The 17,442-nt window shown below is 52.3% G+C and overlaps 1 protein-coding gene across 4 annotated transcripts in view; it reads left to right on the forward strand.

The window, feature by feature from the left end:
- The window catches only part of RIPOR1 (RHO family interacting cell polarization regulator 1), a 136,449-nt gene that overhangs the window by 37,808 nt on the left and 81,199 nt on the right, over window positions 1–17,442 (forward strand). The window contains exon 1 of one of the 4 annotated variants that reach the window (XM_019488995.2): window positions 3,218–3,320. The exons of 2 other annotated variants lie outside the window; for them this stretch is intronic. The gene's annotated coding sequence lies outside the window, so the exon portion shown is untranslated. Of the gene's footprint in view, window positions 1–3,217; window positions 3,321–3,497; window positions 3,521–17,442 lie in introns of those variants that run through there. One more of the 4 variants, XM_059713642.1, reaches the window with a different exon arrangement.

Genomic DNA, 17,442 nt, shown 5'->3' on the forward strand with positions numbered 1-17,442 from the left:
AGACCTGTTTGACTTGTTCCATGTGTCTATAGCATCTTCCATCCTTGCAAGCTTTGAATTTACTGTCAATTGGAGAGCTGTAGGGATTTTGTAGCAGTGATCTACAGTGTTTAGGTGAACAGATCCATAGGCTGAAGGTGCTGGCACAGGGCCTGATACCTTTGATCAAAGAGAAACTATACTTGATCTGAGCCAAATATTATATTCAGGGGCAGAAAAAAAATCCCACATGCCCTGAATTATCAGGCATCATGTTTCCCTCTGGTGAGAAGAAGGGGATTTGATACAGAGAAAGCTTCCTGGCTGGGAAATGGAAAATAGCTCTGAGTCCTTTTTTGCCTTTGCAAATATTTCTGAGATGAAAAATGGAGATTAGGCTGCTGAGGCATATCTGTAACGGTAAAAATTGCCCCTTACCTGCTGATCTGGGCCACAGACCTCTACCTGCCCTACATGGCCTTACAATTACATTATCTGTGGATCAGACACTGGCTGTAGATCAGAAATTCAGCAATAACAAATAGAAGTGTGATTCATCCCATTGCAGCTCCCCAGCAGGAAGGCATTATCATTATACATGTAAACACAAAAAGCCAGCTCCTGAGAGCAGTAGCACCTGATGAGATGATGAGAGGTAGGCAGGAGGAGGTGGAATTAATACTTGTGCTGGAGGCATGTAAGTGGTGCACACCCTGTTGGACCAGCTGCACTAGAAGGATTGTACACTGAAGCTGGTCACAGCAGCTGGGCTTGATGCCTGGTTCTGACATTGATGGGTTGTGTGATTTAAGGCATGTCACCTCTGGGCTTAGGGCATCTGTAACATGGGGCTAGCACCTGTCTGCCTTACAAGGCAAAGTGACCAGCTGTCCTGGATTTTCTGTGACATATCCACATTTCTAGCTGTGTCCCCATGGACTTCTTGAAATGGGACTTTTGTCCCAAATTTGAAAAACTAAACTCAAATTTGTGGCATTTGCAAACTGTGTGATTGGATGGTCCCCCAAAACTGACTAGCTGCTTTCAGTTTCACAATTGCTAATAGCCAGGTGTGGGTTCCACAAGACTGTAAATCAAGTGTGCTTGTTTTTGGCGGGCTGGAAGTACAGGGAAGATGCTGTGTGGAATAGTGCTTGGCTTTTGCACCTTGTAAAACTCAGTTCCTATGAGGTTTTTGGGGGCCACCCCTGAGGACTTCCTTCCAAGGACTCCTGTGAGTTTATGCAGAGGGTCTTTTTAATGCACAGATGCATGGCAAGTATGTCATGGTAAGAGAGCTAAAGAGCTGACTTTGATAGTGACCAGAGGACAGGGGTCTCATTTGTGGTCCAGTTATTAAAATGGGACTGTAACAGGTTATTAAGATAGTAGTGCTGGGGAAATAAAGTCTCCAGCACATGAAGAAAAACCAGGAGAGTCCTAGTTACTTCAGAAGCCACTTGGCTAGGAGCTGGTTTGACCATACTGTGTCCCAAAGCATGGGTGGAGGGTGGTTGGGTCTCAGTCTCAGTATCTGGGAAGGTTCAAGTGAAACTGCCATTCTGTTTGCTTAGATGCCAGCTCACCTTCTGGCCACCTTCATCTCTGCTTCTGCTTTCTGCTTTGGCCCTGAGCACTTGGTCACAAGGCACTGCCAAATGCTTCTTCATTGCCTGACCAAGGCACAGTGCTGCAGAGTGGTCTCATGAACCACTGCACAGTACGTAGCATGGTGAACAAGAAAGAAAGCAGCAGACAGTTTGGCTGGCTTAGAGGCAGAAACGAATGGGTGAGAGACCGTGATGCCAGCAGCCCCAGCTGATTAATAGCAATCTTGCACCCTGGAAGGGAAAAGTTGAGTTGGGCCCTGCACTGGCATTAAAAATCCCATGGCACGTTCTCTATGAGTCGCTTCAGCATTGTTGGGTCAAGTTATTCTTCCTTTCTGCCAGTTGTGCAGGGTGCCACCCCACAAGTGGTGCCATTGCTGTGGTGATTTATGTATGTGCCTTGTAAAATGCTTGCAGCTAAAAGCTGCTGGTCAGAGTGGATGTGTTGATTGCGTTGTAACTGGTGCTACACAGGGGCCTCCCTTATTATCACCCCTGCCTCTTTGCATTCTCCCTTCTGTTGCCTGGAGAATAAATAGTTTGTTGTTGTTATTATACTGAGCTCCTGGTCCTGAACAGAAGTCACTGCAGAGAGGCAGTGCACAGAGATACATGACTAATCCCATTGTAGGGATATTTGCCACATGAACACCTGCTCACATGTTGTGTACGGGTCAGCAGAGGGAAAGGAAGGGAATGGCCTGGAGCTTCTTTTAGGGACCTGATGGCATTCCTGAGAGCAGGGGATGGGTGCAATTTTAGGGAGGGGGAGATCCCTGCTCCTCCCCTCTCACTGCTTCATCTCTGACCCTGGAAGCTCTGATCTATCAATTTCTGGGCTAGGGTGGGTCCTGGTGGGCTCTGAGTTAGGGCAGCCTCAACGAGAGCTCCCTGCCACAGCAGGGAGACCTCAGGGTTGGCTGAGCTTGAGGTTGTCCCCACAGTAGGTGACATGGCAGAAGCAACATTTGGAGGCATTCATAGGGAATTGGTCTCTACTGCACTGGAGCGCTGATTTCAGTCCGTTTGCCCAACTTCTCTCCTACATCCCCAGCTGGCCATTAGCCTCCACCCCCAGGCGCTGCCCGCCGGCTGTTCCCTGCAGCTTTGTCGGCTCTGCCACGCGAGCTGCCCGAGGGCATGGATGTATCTTCTGCTTCCTCGTCCCATTCAAGCTAGTATCTCTGCTCGGCCTGGAAAGCGCAGCCCGGGGTGCAGGGGGTGGTCTCACACAGCCTCCGTTTGTCCTCCGGAGTTGCAATCCTTCTCTGCGGAGGGACACCTGATGCCGGTCAGAGGCCCCAGGACCGCACCTCCTCCCCGCTATCACCAGCGGGAAGCTGCGGGGCTGGCAGAGGACGCGGCCTCCGGGGATCGCGCCGCAGCCACGGCCCGAGCGCCCGCGGGAGGCTGCGGCGGTGCTGAGCCCCCGGCAGGGAAACCTGTGCCCGCCCGCCAGCGCCCTGTGCAGCCGGCCCGGGCCCGCCCCGGGGGACCCCTCTGCCCAGGGGCGCGCCCGCGGACAGGCTCCCGCTGGGCCGAGCCGGGGCGGAGCAGAGCGCGAAGCAGAGCCCGGCTGAGCGCGGGAGCGGGGCTCCAGGGCAGCCCCACCCAGGGGCGGGCGAAGGCCAAGCGAGCCCGGGCCGCGGCTCCTCCCCCGGCCGGTGGCGGCGGCGGCGGCGGCGAGGCGCGGGGCGGCGGATCGGACCGGCCGCGGGAGGCTGCAGCCATGTAAGTGCCGCCGCGCCGGGGGGGCTGTCGGGGCAGGCGCTCCCGCCGTTCCCCTGCCTGGGGCCTTAAATCCGGGACTGGCCGTAGGGGGAGACGCGGCCGGGCCGGGCCGGGGGCGCCCTCCTCGCCCCGTGCCAGGACGGCCGGGCTTCATGCCTGAGCTGCCAGCAGCGCGGGTTAGGAGACAGCCCGCTTCAAAGGTGACCGCCGAGGAGAAGCAGCTGGGCTTGTGCGCTGCTGCTGCTCCCCCTCTTCTTGTTTTGTGAGAGCTAAAGAGAGCCTGGGAACGGGCCTGGCTTTTTCCAAAGCAAAGGCTTTATCTTTCCTGCTTGGATTTTTTTCCCCGTTTTAATCCTGGAAGACTCCATGGCTCAGAGGTGGCAGGTTTTATCTACCTTAGATAGAAATTCACTGAGACTAATGGAGAAGGGGAAGCAAGGTTTAGTCCGGTTCTTGCACCCTAAGATAATAGCAGACAGTTGCTCATTGATCTGGAAGTTGATATCTGATGCTGTAGGAAAGAGAGAGATTCTTGTAAAGCCCCTAATGCTCACCCAGCTCAGACTTGGCTAAGGAGTCACCTCCCCTGGTTCCTGTGCTACAGCAAACTCCCAAACCACATCTGAGTCATCCATGGAGTTCTCCAACAAAGAAATGGGAGAGATGAGCATTGACATTGATGTTTCCAAGGGAGAAAAATTAAGGAGAGAAGTGGTACAGACCAAAAGCAAAGCCTGGGAGGAAAAGTGTGCATGTGACACGTGTTCCCGTACTGAGTTCTTTGAGTGGATGACTCAGTAAATGACTGGCTTTATCCCTGTTTAATTAGGAGCAGGATCTGGCCCCATGAGAGTGTGTTCTCCCCCATCTGGTACTGGATGTGGATACAAATTAAATGGCTCTTGAACAAGCCTGACAAGTTATTATGTTGGGTTATTTTTATTTCCCTCACTCTTCATTGTATAAATAGAACCTTTATAAGTTGGGAGGGGAATTTGGCTGCAGGCTGTGTTTCTGGACAGCTTGTGGCAAGCAGTGATTGCTGTGCTGGCTCTCAGCTTTTGTGCCCTCTGGCACTGAGGGCACTGCCCCTCATGGACTGAGGCTAGGACACTTGCAAGGGGCACCCAGAGGTCTTGGGCCCTTCAAGCTGCGTTGGCCAAAGAGTTTTCACTCGCTCATTAGCTTGCTGTGAATGCTACCACCCCATCTGCTGCTTGTTCTGGCGGCGGCAGAGGTGCTGTGGGCAGGAAGCTGGCTGCCTTCCTCCATACTGTCCTGTAACCAGTCTGACCAGCTGTGAGAAGTAGGCTGTTTTTTCCCCAGCAGTGCTCATCTGTTCTGCGGTGATTGGAGCGCAGGTCCTTTGACTGTCAAGGCTGGTTTGCCCTTGAAGTGTTACTGGTGCCAGCCTTGTCAAAGCTCTTTTGGAGAAAACCCATGCCACTTCACACAGCTTGGTGTCTCCCATGGAATTGGAGCATGCGGGTGGCAAAGTCGTGTCTGGTCTGGATGGCAGTGACCTGGGAGCCAGTGCAGGCATGTTTCCTGTGCAGACTGTATTTTCATGGACCCTTGCTGGTTGTATTGTTCAACTCTGCCTTCTGTGGGAGGGAAAGCTGCTTTTAGTTGGCTCTGAGCTGGAAGCCCTTATCAGCTCCAAATCTGATCCTGAGCAACACAAAAGGGGCCAGCTACAGCAAGTGAGGAGTGTGGAGGGCAGAGTGTAACCTAACCCAGGCAGGCAACTGCAGCATTTGGGAGTGGGCTTGGGTGTGCTCAAGTTCTCTTTGCCTCTGATGGAGCAGCTGGGGTGTCTGCCTGCCTGACCTGGGCAGCCACTGCTGCTGTTCCTGGGAGTATGATGTGCAAGGGCAGGGTTCCCTGTGTAGCTCGCTTTGGGGCAGTGAGAGGTAGGGGCTGAGAAGGGCATTGGGTCACAGGCTGGCCTATTTAGCATGCAGGGAAATGTGGGCATGTGCCCATATTGAAACTGTTACCCCGCTCTGTTATTAGAGGGTGTCGCTAAGTGGGTACCAGCCGAATTCTTGGGACAACTAATGCAAAAGCAGAGACAGGAGTGGGGGTCAGAGGTTAATAACAAGTGCTCCAAGGGGTGGTACTGAGCAGAGTGCACCAGCCAGTGTCCCCTGGCCCTCAAAGGAGTAGAAGGAGCTGGTGGATGGCACTCAGTGAAACTGCCTGGAAACCTGAACAGATAAGGGACAGGAAGGCAGTCCCACAGTCACTGGGGGTCCCCAGTCAGAACCTCCTTCCTGGCCAGATAGATGGCCAGCTTAGTTAAGGCCAGGAGGAAGTTGACCAGGAGGTCTGGGGACTTGGTGGGGCCATGGGCAAGGAAAACAGAATGGTGTGGGGAGTAATGAAGCCACAACTTCACCACCTCCTCAAGAGCCTCTTGCTGAAGGGGCTGTATCCTGGTGCACTCCAGGTAGGCATGTGCCAGGGTCTCCTCCTGCTGACAGAAGAGGCAAGTGTTGGGGTTGTCCATAAAATGTGCCATATACACACCCATGGCAACGGTTCTGTGGAGGAGCCGCCAGCTGAGGTTTGCCTCAGACTGTAGCCTGCCTTGCCTCTGAGTGTCTGTCGGTTGTTGTCTGGGGCTTGGCTGAATATGGGAATATGTGGCTGAGCCCAGTGTTGTAGTTGGGCTCGTGTTTCCGCTGTGTGGCTGGGAGCTTTCAGAAATGCTTTTGTTCCATTACATGTCCCAAAGCACATGACTTCCTGTGGGTGCTCTGCTGTGCTGTTTGATCCCAGTTTGGATATCTGCCCTCCAGAAGAAACGGAAGATAACTACAGCCACTTCCTTTCTGCAAGCAGCTTGCTAGTATATTTGTCCTTTTTTGTTGTCCTAATCTAGAACATTTTTCCTGCAAAAATTGTAAATATTGCTGCATGGGCCACTTTCACCTATATTCCTGGCCCAAGGGGAGACATGTTCAGTCATCCAGTAAGCCTAGTGGTGCTTATTCTGTAGCATAGACTGATGGCTCACTTGGGATAGAAGCATCTTTGCTTGAGAAGAGGGCTGGATGTTTGGACAGGGTGCACATGTTGAGTGACAGAATTCTGTGTTCCAGAGCACAGGAGGTTGGTGGGGACAAGAGGTGATCAGGCTAGAGGAAAGGCAGACATCTGAACTGCTCTGATACATCTGTCCCCCTCCTCCTGCCATAAGGAGACCTTAGGGCTGCACTCCCATGTGTCCAGTCAGTGGCCAGCCCAACTCTGCATGTTTTACCCCTGCATGGGCTAAATTTAACTTGTACAAAACTGCCCTGCACTGAGTTGTCGCATTGGACTGGCTCTGAGCTGCCAGTTCTGCGTGACAGCCAGAGCTAGGGCAAGAGCCACAAAGAGGTGAGGAGATCCTTGCAGCATTAAATATGGATGTTTTCAGTCCTCCCAGTTCAGCAGCTTGATGCTGATTTCCTGGCCAGAGACACCTGTGTGTTCATCGTGCTGCTGGGAGCATAGGTGCGGACCCCTCTAACTGCAGGAGCTGCATTGTGAATCCCTTCTGTTCAGTATTTGGTGTACAAGCTGGATCTCCCCAGTGCTGTGGAATTAAATATGTTTCCAGAAGCTGGGGGAGGGCAAAGCAGGCTGAGACTTTTGCTCCCTACTCTCCAAATCTTCTGACTTTCTTCCCCACTCCTGGGTTTTTGGCCCTGCCAGCTGAGCTGTCCGATGCATTGGTCATTGGCTCACTGGTGAGCACAACTTCCCAGTGTAGTGTCTGACAGCCCCTTAGGGGCTGGAGGAATCTTATTAATCATGAATACTTTTGGACTGATTCCTCCAGGGTGTGCGTGAGACATTTCCGACTGGGCAGGGGCAGGGAAGTGTGTCTGCAGTGGAGAGCTAGTGTTACCCTGGGGAATATGCACATGGGCAGCTATGGAGCCAGCTGAGCAGTGCTTAGAAAACTGGCCTCCAGGTCTGAGCTGCGTGTTGAGATTGTAGTTGGTGCTCAGTTTCTTTCTGTGAGGGAGGAGGGAAAAGGTTGGAAGAAGGTCAGAGAATGGGCTCTGTGGCTGGGCCTGGGCTCTTGCAGTCTGGGAGGGTAGAATAGCTTGCAGGATATCTCTGCACTCCCAAAGCTGTTGTCTTATCTCCTCTTACTCCATACTGTGAACCCAAACTGTGCTTCATGTGGTCACAATCTTCTGGCTCCAGAAGCCCTGTGTTCTGGAGACCCCTGGCAGATGTGCAGGGCACCCATCTGGGAACCCTAGCTATTTTGTGTGGAGTGGGGGTGGCAGGGAACTAGTTCTGTTTAAAACTAGTAGGAACTGAGGCTGTAAAACCCTGTGGTGATGGATGATGGCACAACTGTCCTGGGTGACTTGCCCAAGTCAGTTGTAAGCACTAGCAAGAGTGAGTGGGTAAGTAGGCATAGGAGCCATGGTGCTGTCTGGGTTGTAGATCAGAGGAGCAGAGTGAAATGGGCTTGGCAGTGCTGTGACTCTTTTTCCCCCTCCTTCCCTCCCTTTCCCTCCTAAAAACAGCAACAAAACAAACCAAAAACCTGATAGAAGTCTGCGGCTCTCGCTGGGAGTGTACCACCTGTTCAGTTGGCATCTGGATACCAGAGGGTGAGCTTAACTGATTCTCTTGCTGCAGCTTGTGGGTTTACTCCAGGGTCTAGAGGCAGAGAAGAACTGTGTTAGCTCTCCCTAGCTTAGCAAGGGAGCTATCTTGGCTTATGAAGTGAAGTAAAAGCCAGCAACTCATGACAGGGCTTTGGCGGGGAAGGAAAAGCTAGGATCAGTCGGGTTCATTTTGCCTTTTCTGGCCTTGCCTGTGTTCGAACGCAGCCCGTTTTTGTCGGTTTTGGTCAGCAGCGAGCCCTCACTAGCCATGGGACATAGTGTGGACAAGGAGCTTGTTGAGCCCAAGTCCTGCTTTGAACTAGTGCTGAGTGTGACTGTCCCATGCACACCAGTGAGTGAGTGGCTTTCAGCTCTAGGATGGAGGGGCCTGTTGATTTTGGTAAATAGGACTGTGCCAGTTTCCTAGTGCAGGTCATCCCCAGCCTCCATGTGGGCAACTGGACTTCAGCTCATAAAGCAATCTAGGGTTCCCCCTGCCCCGTTGCAGCATGTGCAGTGGATAAAACCATTCTGAGACTTTGGGGGACACAGTGAGCAGCCCTCAGGCTGGATTTTTGTGGTTCACATGGGTTGCTCTCTGGTCTTTATAGTGACTGAGTGTAATGAAGAGCGGTTTTTGCTTTCCCAGGAGGTGAACAGGGCAGTGTGAGGGTGGGAGTCTTGTCTACTGTCTTCTCATTGCAGCAACCTGCACGCTGGCATCATTATGTAATCCTTGCAGGTAATACTCAGCACACCTACCCATATGCCTAGTTCAAGAGGAAGGTGTCTAAGGCCAAAGAAGGGCAGCAGGGCTGGGATGTTCCTGCTTTGGGCATCACCTGGTAGGGCCCCTGCTCCAGCCCCCTTACCAGCACTGAATGCCCAGGCAGGAGCTGCAGAGCCTTCTTGCTGCTTATTTTTATGCTTTTGCTCCTGGCATAGCTGTCAGCCCTCAGTGCAATCAAATCAGAGGATTTACCAGACTGCAAAGATGGAAGTTCCAGGCAGAGTTTTACCTGCCAAGTTGGATTGGGTCCCTTTGCACAGCTGTGAAGTGGAGGGGAGAGGCAAGTTTATGATGGAAAGGCTGACAGTCCCTTCACTAGGGGTCTAGCGGCACAAGCAGTCCCTGCTAAGACAGTGCTGACTTTTGCAGCTTTCAGAGTAAAAGGGAGATGAGTTGGGAGATGAGTCGTAACCCTTCTGAGTCACCTCGTAAATGAAAAGCAGCTGTTGCGCAGGGAGAGGAAGAGTGAAAAGCCAGAGCTGGGAGACTGGGGCTGTTCCTTTCTCCTTGTAGGGCATGGTTTGGTGCTGCAGCGCACGGGAAGTCCAGGGCAGGTCTCCTGGAGGCTCCCCTGCCCCCCTGAAGTCTTCCCTGCTTCCTCTAAGCTGTGGCTCACTGAGCTTGCTGTAAGAGCAGGCAGCTTGTGTGGCTGACCCCTCTGCCCTGGTGCACTTGTGCCTGCCAAGCTGCCCTGGGCTCAGGGCTGGTGGAGAGGGCTGGAGGCCAGGAGCTTGGCTGGCTGCAGGCATGGCCTGCACTTGCTGTTCTGCCACAGCTGCTGGAAAAGAGCCACTGCTCGGGGACTGTGCGTAAGGGGAAAGCACCAGCTAAGCTGTAGACATGCTCAGTGAGGGGAAAGAACAGAGCAAATGGTTCTGGTCCAGGCCTCCTTGGTGAAAAGCAGGAGGTGCTAGAAACTGAGTGGAAGCTGGAGTCACCCAGAGGCAAAGGCTCTGTGGGAAGAAGGCCAAGTGTGGTGTATTGACCAGGGCTCTGAGGCGGGGTTTGGGGGCTGCATGCAACATTTGACCTCTTCTTCCAGTGTATTTTCTGAGTTTACCAAGGTAGAAACACCTACCAGTGTAGGGAGACTGGGGCAGACAGCTTGACAGTTCCTGCTTCCTCTGCACCTATAAGCTCCTCTGTGCTATAAAAGCTGCCTCTCTCCCTTGTTTATAAATGGCAGCTGAGATCCTCCAGGAAAGGTTGGCATGCATTAGGGGAAGGACTTTTTTCCTTCCTTCCACCCATGTATTTTTAAGGAGCCAAATTCAGCACTGCTGGAGGAAGCTGCATCAGCAGTTGCCCCCTTGCAAGCCAGCTTTGAATTTAGTCCTATCTGCAGTTTTGGGCTCCTTGTGCCTCCCCTGGCCCTGCAAAGTGTGGGCTTCCCATTACAAAGGGGAGCTGGGTGGTGTCTCTCCCACAACAGGTTGGCATCCGGGCTCTGGTGTGTGGTGCATTTGGGAGCTCCCTCCCTCCCTCACAAAAGCTTATCAGGGGCAAGTTCCAGTGCTGAGATGTTGGCTTGCTGATAGGGAGGGCTCTGTGACCTTGCCTCATGCAGCAGCAAAGGCTTCTGGGAAACATGTACAGCCCATTGTGTTTCTGGCCAGATGTAATTAACTCATTAATGCCGATAGATATGCCTGCTAATGCTGAGAAATGCCATTGCATGGAGGAATGTTGGTCTCTTGTGCACCTGGCAGCCCTGACTTGTACATGTAGGGGATTTGCTGCAGAGAGCCTGAGGAGCAAGACTAGCCTCGCTTAATTTGGAAGCTTTTCTCCCCCGTGTTGTTTAGTTAGCTAGAGCTGAGGGGGCTTCAGGTGCCTTGGAATGGCCCGTGCCATCTACTGCCTCAAAGCACTGAATGAAGAGACCTTTGCAGGGGGAAAGTGCATGTCTTGGTGGGGAGGCAGCTCTGAGCAGGGGCAGCTATCCTGAGCTTTTGCCCTTCATGAGCAGGGGCAACTAGGCACATGTTGAGCTATAACAGGGGTGGGCGATTATTGTGGGCGGACGGCCACTCGCTGAGTTTTGGCAAGCCGTTGAGGGCCGCATGACAGGCAGCTAGGGACAGATAAATATGAATTCCCTACATTTTTTAGGGGCCCTGCAAGCTGGATAGAATGGCCTGGCAGGCCGCATCTTGCCCACCCCTGAGCTATAACAATGGTCCTGCAGAGAGTGGCAGTTGCTTCAGCAGTGATAGCGCACATTGGCACTGTTGTGACACAGCACAGCCAGGGACCGATGGAGGAAGGAGTCTTGTTCCTGGAGCTGTTTCTATCCCAGAGGCCTTGCCTACATTAGACTTGCTGCTTATAAAGCACCACCATCGTGGTCTCCAGTGAGGTCCTGATGAGGAAGCTTGGAGATGTTCTGTTGTAGTCAGAATAGAGAAGTCTTGTTTTCTGCCCCCTTCCTCTCATCCCCTGCAGCTGTTGTGTTTATGGAGAGCCCCTCAAAGGCATGAACTTGGAGTGCAGGTCTGAGTCCTGAGAGAGCCAGAATCAGAAGTTCTTGAGCTCAAGCCCCATTCAGGAGTTGCTGACTCAGGCGCCTGGTGGTGATGCATTGAATGCCAGTGGTAACTATGTCATTGCTGCCTGTGGCACGTCAGAAGGGGGTGGAAGTGTCCTGTCGGACACATACAGCCAACTCAGAGAGACTGTGCCTCTTGGCACTGTGTGGGGGCAGGTTTGGGAAGAGATTCCTTCACTCCCCTTCTCTTGCTGTTGAGATGTTCCTAGTGGGGAAGCCAGCAGGATATCTGAGCCGTGTGCAGGTCCAGCTGCACAGCTTACCAGGCAATGTTTCCAGCGGACAGAGTCTAAATTGTGGGCAGAGCTGGGGAGGGTACCCTCCCCCACCTAGGAATGCCGTGCTGTGCCACAGTGCTGCAGGCAGTGAGAGCAGAGCTGTTGGGTTCAAACCCTAGTGGGGGCACGCAGGCTCTGCACCCATCTCATTCATTACCACTCAGAACAGGGGGTTGGAAGGAAAATGGAAGAATGGGACCCAGTTCACAATGGGACCCAGTTCACTTAGTTTGGGCCAAATAAAGGAGTTGTGTTCCATGGAGGTCAGAGTATTCTCCTCCGATTGTGTTACAGATATTTGCTGACCTGGGAGAGCTCATTACCATGCTGAGTGGAGTGAGACTTCATTCATATAGATTTGACAATTCTTTACAGGTGTCCACAGGATCCAGCTTCATACCTTGATACTTTGGATCCGGCTTCATACCTTGATACTTTGCTTGGTCTTTCCTTACTACCCATAATGGTGTACAAAAAATGCAGCAGGCAGGCAGAGCAGCCGCCTTTACTGCATGTGGTGTTCAGTCACTGGGCCCAGCACCTTCATAAAGTGATAATGAGTGAGGATCCTGTGTTACCTGTCTTGTTCAGGATCCTGCCGAAACCACTGGGTACAGGGAGCCCAATGACGTGGTCTGTGGGATTGGGCCTTGTGCTTGGATGTAGGAGTGTGTAAGGAATAAGGCAAGGGGGGAGGGGGTAGAATAAGTGCGAGGGCTGTAATGGTGAGGGGACAGGGCTGCCAAGGTGTGTTATGTACAGGAGTGTAACTAGGGGTGGCTGAGGGGGCACCTGCCCCAGCCACCAACTTAGGAAGCACGCTGGAATCGCCCCTACCCTCAAAGAGTCTGTGCCCTGGCAGCATTGCCATGCTGGGAACTCCAAAACAGTTCTCACCTGCTGCTGCTTTAAGAGCAACAGCTAACGCGGGTAGAGGCCTGGCAGTTCAGCCAGGACTGTGGAGTACCCAGCATGGTCTCCACCCTTGCTCTCTGATCCTGTGCCTCTTGCAACCCATGTCCCCCTTTCCAGCTCTCCCACAATGATTGTCCTGAGTGGGAACTCTGCTTAGAGTTAGCCACTGGTTATAGGCATCTCTGTGCTTCAGTCTCTTTCAAACCATTTAATTTTCTAATGGTTCTGTCAATGCTCTGCTATGCTTCTGTCCCTTTTCCACAATCCAAGGCCTCTTCATGCGTTGTTACTGCTTCTTCTGTGTAAATAGCCACAACAACTTGTCCTGCAGGCTCAAGGAGCTGCATGCTCCAGTGGATAGTGAGAAGGGCTGGGAAGTTAAAGCTCCTTCCCCACTTCCGCAGTACCCTGGGAGCCCTGCAAAGTGCTTCCATGCACAGCATTCTTTGTTCTTGCCCTACTTTGCTGGAATTTCAAAAAACCTTGAAGCTGGTCTAATTAGCATCAGTGAATTGCAAGCCAGGGCTGATGCACTAGAGTGCTGACATGATCCTCTGCAGTGTGACTACCTCTTGTCCTGACTCTAGGGATGGTTCACTGGGGATTCAATGGGTTCAGACTCTTAAAACTAGGGCACTTCTGTATGATCTAGGACAGGCCCAAGGGGGAGTGGAGCCCTGTGAATGTGGGAGGTGATTTAACCCTGTCAGCAAGCTCTGGTTCTTTACTGGGGATACAAGAGACTCCCTTGCCCATTTCCCAGCTGCATCAGTGCTCCCTCAATGAGATCGGAGCCAGGAACCAACCTCCAGTGCACATGACATTAACTCCTAAGTGACTGTGGTTGTTGCCCACATGCAACTCATTCAGAAGTTGGGAAAGGCAATTTTCTTCTGAATCCCAAAGGGGTTGGGTTCTAAAAGCTGGAGTTGTCAGAGCCTTGTTAGACCAGCCTGCTGGGCCCTTGTGGGTCAGCGCACAAAGGTTTCTGTTGTTATGGAGCTACGGCTGTGTTCATCCTTTGCTGAGTAGAGCTGGTTGTAGGCCCTGTGGGTGCTTGTGATGTAGAGGGGTCTGCAGGAGCACTTTGTATCACCAGTGGTCTAAAAATTCTGCTCATTTGCTATTTGAAGCAGATGGCATGAGGCATAAGCACTGCTAGGTCCCTCGGTAGGAAAACCCTGTGCAAGTACAAGTCTGGAGTAGGACAGCCCAGACAATGCATTTCAGCATGCTGTGCCTCCTCTCCAGAGCTGTGCTGCTTTTGTTGTCCTGGACTCCAGTAGACTCCCATGGGACTGCCTGGCACAATGGCATTATTGTGGTGCTGTTCCAGCAACCTTGAAGCAAGAGGGCTTGTGTTTGGGGGTGGGGTGGGGAATGAGCTAACTTCTTGCTGATGTTCATGTTGAGCTGGAAAGGGCCACCCACCTGGTACAAGCAGAAGAGAAAGACAGCTGTCAACACAGCAGTGAGTACAGACTACTCAGCACCCAGGCCAGGGCTGTCTGTTCCTGTGAATGGATACAGCTCCCATGTGTCCATCCTTGAATTCAGTGTCACACCTGAGTCGCTAAAGCTGTCTACTTGGCTGTGGAGACTCCTTTTCAGTTCAGTGTATTTTGCAAACCCAAGAGATTTTGTGTATTTTCCTTGAACCCAAAAGGGGCCGAGAAATCTCTTCTTCTTCCCGTTGCAGCTAGGCTGTCCTGGCACCTGATCAGAGTGAGGAGGGTTGGCCCTGTTTATTTACTTCCCTCCTAGTCCTAGACATATTGTACCAGGGTTGAACCATGGTTAAAATGGTCAACCTTGTTTAGGGTTAGGAGAGCTTAATCTCATGTGTACAGCTGGCTCCCAGCTACTACCATGAGGCTTTTGAAATCAGCAGGAATGGTAGTATTGTGTAGTGGCAACTGCTGATGTTGCAGCAACTTGCTGATGATACTAAGATGTGGGGTGACGTGGATGCACTTGAAGGGAGAGAGAGGCTGCAAATAGATTTAGACAGACTACAAAAGTGGGCAGATGAGAATAGGATGGGGTTCAACGTAGATACATGCAGGGTGCTAAACCTTGGGAGAAGGAATCCACAGCATACATACAGGCTGGGGAGTTCCCGTCTTGAAAGCACAGAGGCAGAAAGGGATCTTGGAGTCATTATTGCCTCCAAGATGAACATGAGCTGCTAATGCCAGACCGCAGCCAGCAAGGCCAGCCATGCCTTGTCATGCATCCAAAGGTGCATCTCAAGCCGGTCTAGAGAGGTGATCCTTCCCCTCTGCGACTTTGGTCAGGCTGCAGTTGGAGTACTGTGTCCAGTACTGGGCGCCGCACTTTAAAAGGGATGTGGCCAGCCAGGAGAGGGCTCAGAGGAGGGCCACCCACTTGGTGAGAGGGCAGCAGGACAGGCCCTATGAGGAGAGACTGAGGGACCTGAACCTGTTCAGCCTCAGCAAGAGGAGGCTGAGTGGAGATCTAGTGGCTGCCTACAAACTCATCAGGGGAGATCAACAGCAAATAGGTAGAGCCCTTTTCTCCCCAGCACCACCTGGGGTGATGAGGAACAATGGTAATAAGCTGATGGAGAATAGGTTTAGGTTAGAGATCAGGAGGCAATATTTTACAGTTTGGGTGGCCAAAATCTGGAACCAACTTCCCAGGGAAGTGGTCCTTGCCCCTACCTTGGGTAAATTCAAGAGGAGGTTGGATGATCACCTGTCTGGGGTCTTGTGAACCCAGCATTCATTCCTGCCTGTGGCAGGGGCTCAGGCTAGATGATTTGTTCAGGTCCCTCCTGATTCTAGCTACTATGAAACAAAGTCATAGGTCTGAGAATCAAGCTTCCTGCTTCTGTATTCCTAGCTCTACACCTAACCTGTTAGATGCTCTTGTTAAAGTCACTTCTCCTCTTAGTGTCTGCTTCCTGTTTGGTAAAACATAGGTAATGATGCTTGCCTGCCCCACAGTAAAGTGCTTGGAGCTCTGGTGCAGATTTTTCCATCCCAGGATCTGAGCGTCAGGGACTTGGTGTCAGCCTACAGCACCATGTGGTAGGATGCACTTTCCTGCCAGGGACCAGCCATTGATTATGAGACTGTGGACCTCCCTCAGTGGCTTGAGGGAGGCCACCAAATGTACAGCAGCTGAGTTTGTGGGACAAATCATGAGAACTGGAAGAGTGCGGGTCACAGGTCAATAACAAGGATGCCAAAGAAGGAGGCTGAGCATAGGCTACCTAACACCCACTGCCCTTTGAATGTATGTAAGGAGCTTGTGGACATGGCCCGATGAAACCCTGCCCAGGGATGTGTGTGGGTGAACGAAAAGAAGATGGCCTTGCAGTGGCCTAGGTTCAGCCCTACAACAGAGTGGGGCTAGGAATGCTATGGTCTGGGGTACGCTGTTTCTGTGGATGACATATCCTCATTAAGGACAAGAGTGACCATAACCTGCTCCAAAAAATACAAACTGCTGGCTGCCCTTGGGCTTCTAGTAAGTAGCTAGAGCATCCCCTCTGGGCACTTGTGTTTGTGTGCTGGTGTTTCTGCTTCTGGTTCTGATTTGCAGGCAGGGCACATCAGACCTCTTCCCACCATTTGTGACGTGTGTGCTGGAGGTCCTTCTGAGGTATGGAGATGCCCAGCAGCATAGCATTGACCTCTGGAGCCCTCCTGCAATGCCATTGCTGCAGAGAAGAGCCCACTCTTTAGAGAAAATGAGTGGCCTGCAGCCTGGGCTAAGCATGACAAGTCTACTGCTATGACCTTGCTAGTCATGGAGATCCTTCATCATGGTGTGAAGCGTGAGGAAAGCACCACTGGTAGATCCAGAGGACTCCCATCTTCTCTGTGAACAGCTCTGTGTTGGCCAGGGATCAGCAGTATTTGTGTGTTAAAGGAGAGTGGAATAATACAGTTTCTTGCTCTGCTTTAGAAATGGGGGCAGGTTTGGTATTGTAAACCTGGCTCTGCAGCGGGACATGAAGAGGAGGGCAGGACTTTGTTTGAGATCCCAGCATGTTGGTAGCAGAGCTGGGAATGAAACTTGGGCATCTTGCTTCTAGTCTGATGCTCTGTCTGGTGGTCTCTGCTGCCTTTCACCTGCCTTGTGGATTCTTAGTATAGCTGAGGAAAAGCTGATGGGTTATACAGAATCTGGGAAGGCCCATCTGTCATCCTTGTTGCTTAATAAAAGCTCCCTGCCTCATGGGAGGTCCAGAACCTTGCTAGGGGTTTTGTGGAGTAATGTTACCAGCTGACCTGCTTCCAAGCTGGGTTTCAGAACACAGCTATCTCTGTGTCTTTTATTATGGCCCAGGAGAGGGGTCCAAAGGGGGCAGAGCTAGGCTTGGGGTTGTGCTGAGCAAGAGAGAACTTGGGGTAATAGGTAGAGGTGCACTGATACATGAGTCTGATATTGGATTGGCACCGATATTTAAAAGAAAAAAAATGTAAAAATGTCTGTATCGGAAATTGGCCTGATACGGCTGATACTTTGGCCGGTTAAATGGTCTGTGCGTGTGCGCAGCCGCAGCGCAGCACAGCATGTAGGTGGCAAGGAGCACAGCCTGGCTGCTTGGAGAGCTGCGTGCAGCTGGTAAGTCTGGTGTGGTGGAAGGAGTGGAGGGATGGGGAGGGGAAGGGGCATGGGGCGCAGATCAAGGCCACTGCCATGAGGGAGGAGTGGGGCTGGGGCAAGCGCTGCCCAGCTGGGGCAGGGTGGGCATGGGATGGAGCGGTGTGGGCAGGGTGTTTGGGTAGGCAGATCCTGCTGCTGCGCGCCACTTATATGGGAGCCACTGATCTGGCGGCTTGTCTAGTGCTCGCTTGCTTATCCAGCGGCTCCCACCACTGCTCGTCCGGGAGGGCACGGGGACATGTGCCCCTGGATCTGCATGGGGTTGGAGCTGGGTTGGGGTGGGTGGCAGCACTGGGATTGAGGGGGGGGGTTCAGGCACCCCAAAATT

The sequence above is a fragment of the Alligator mississippiensis genome, chromosome 10, assembly GCF_030867095.1.
Source record: "Alligator mississippiensis isolate rAllMis1 chromosome 10, rAllMis1, whole genome shotgun sequence".
Lineage (NCBI taxonomy): Eukaryota > Metazoa > Chordata > Crocodylia > Alligatoridae > Alligator > Alligator mississippiensis.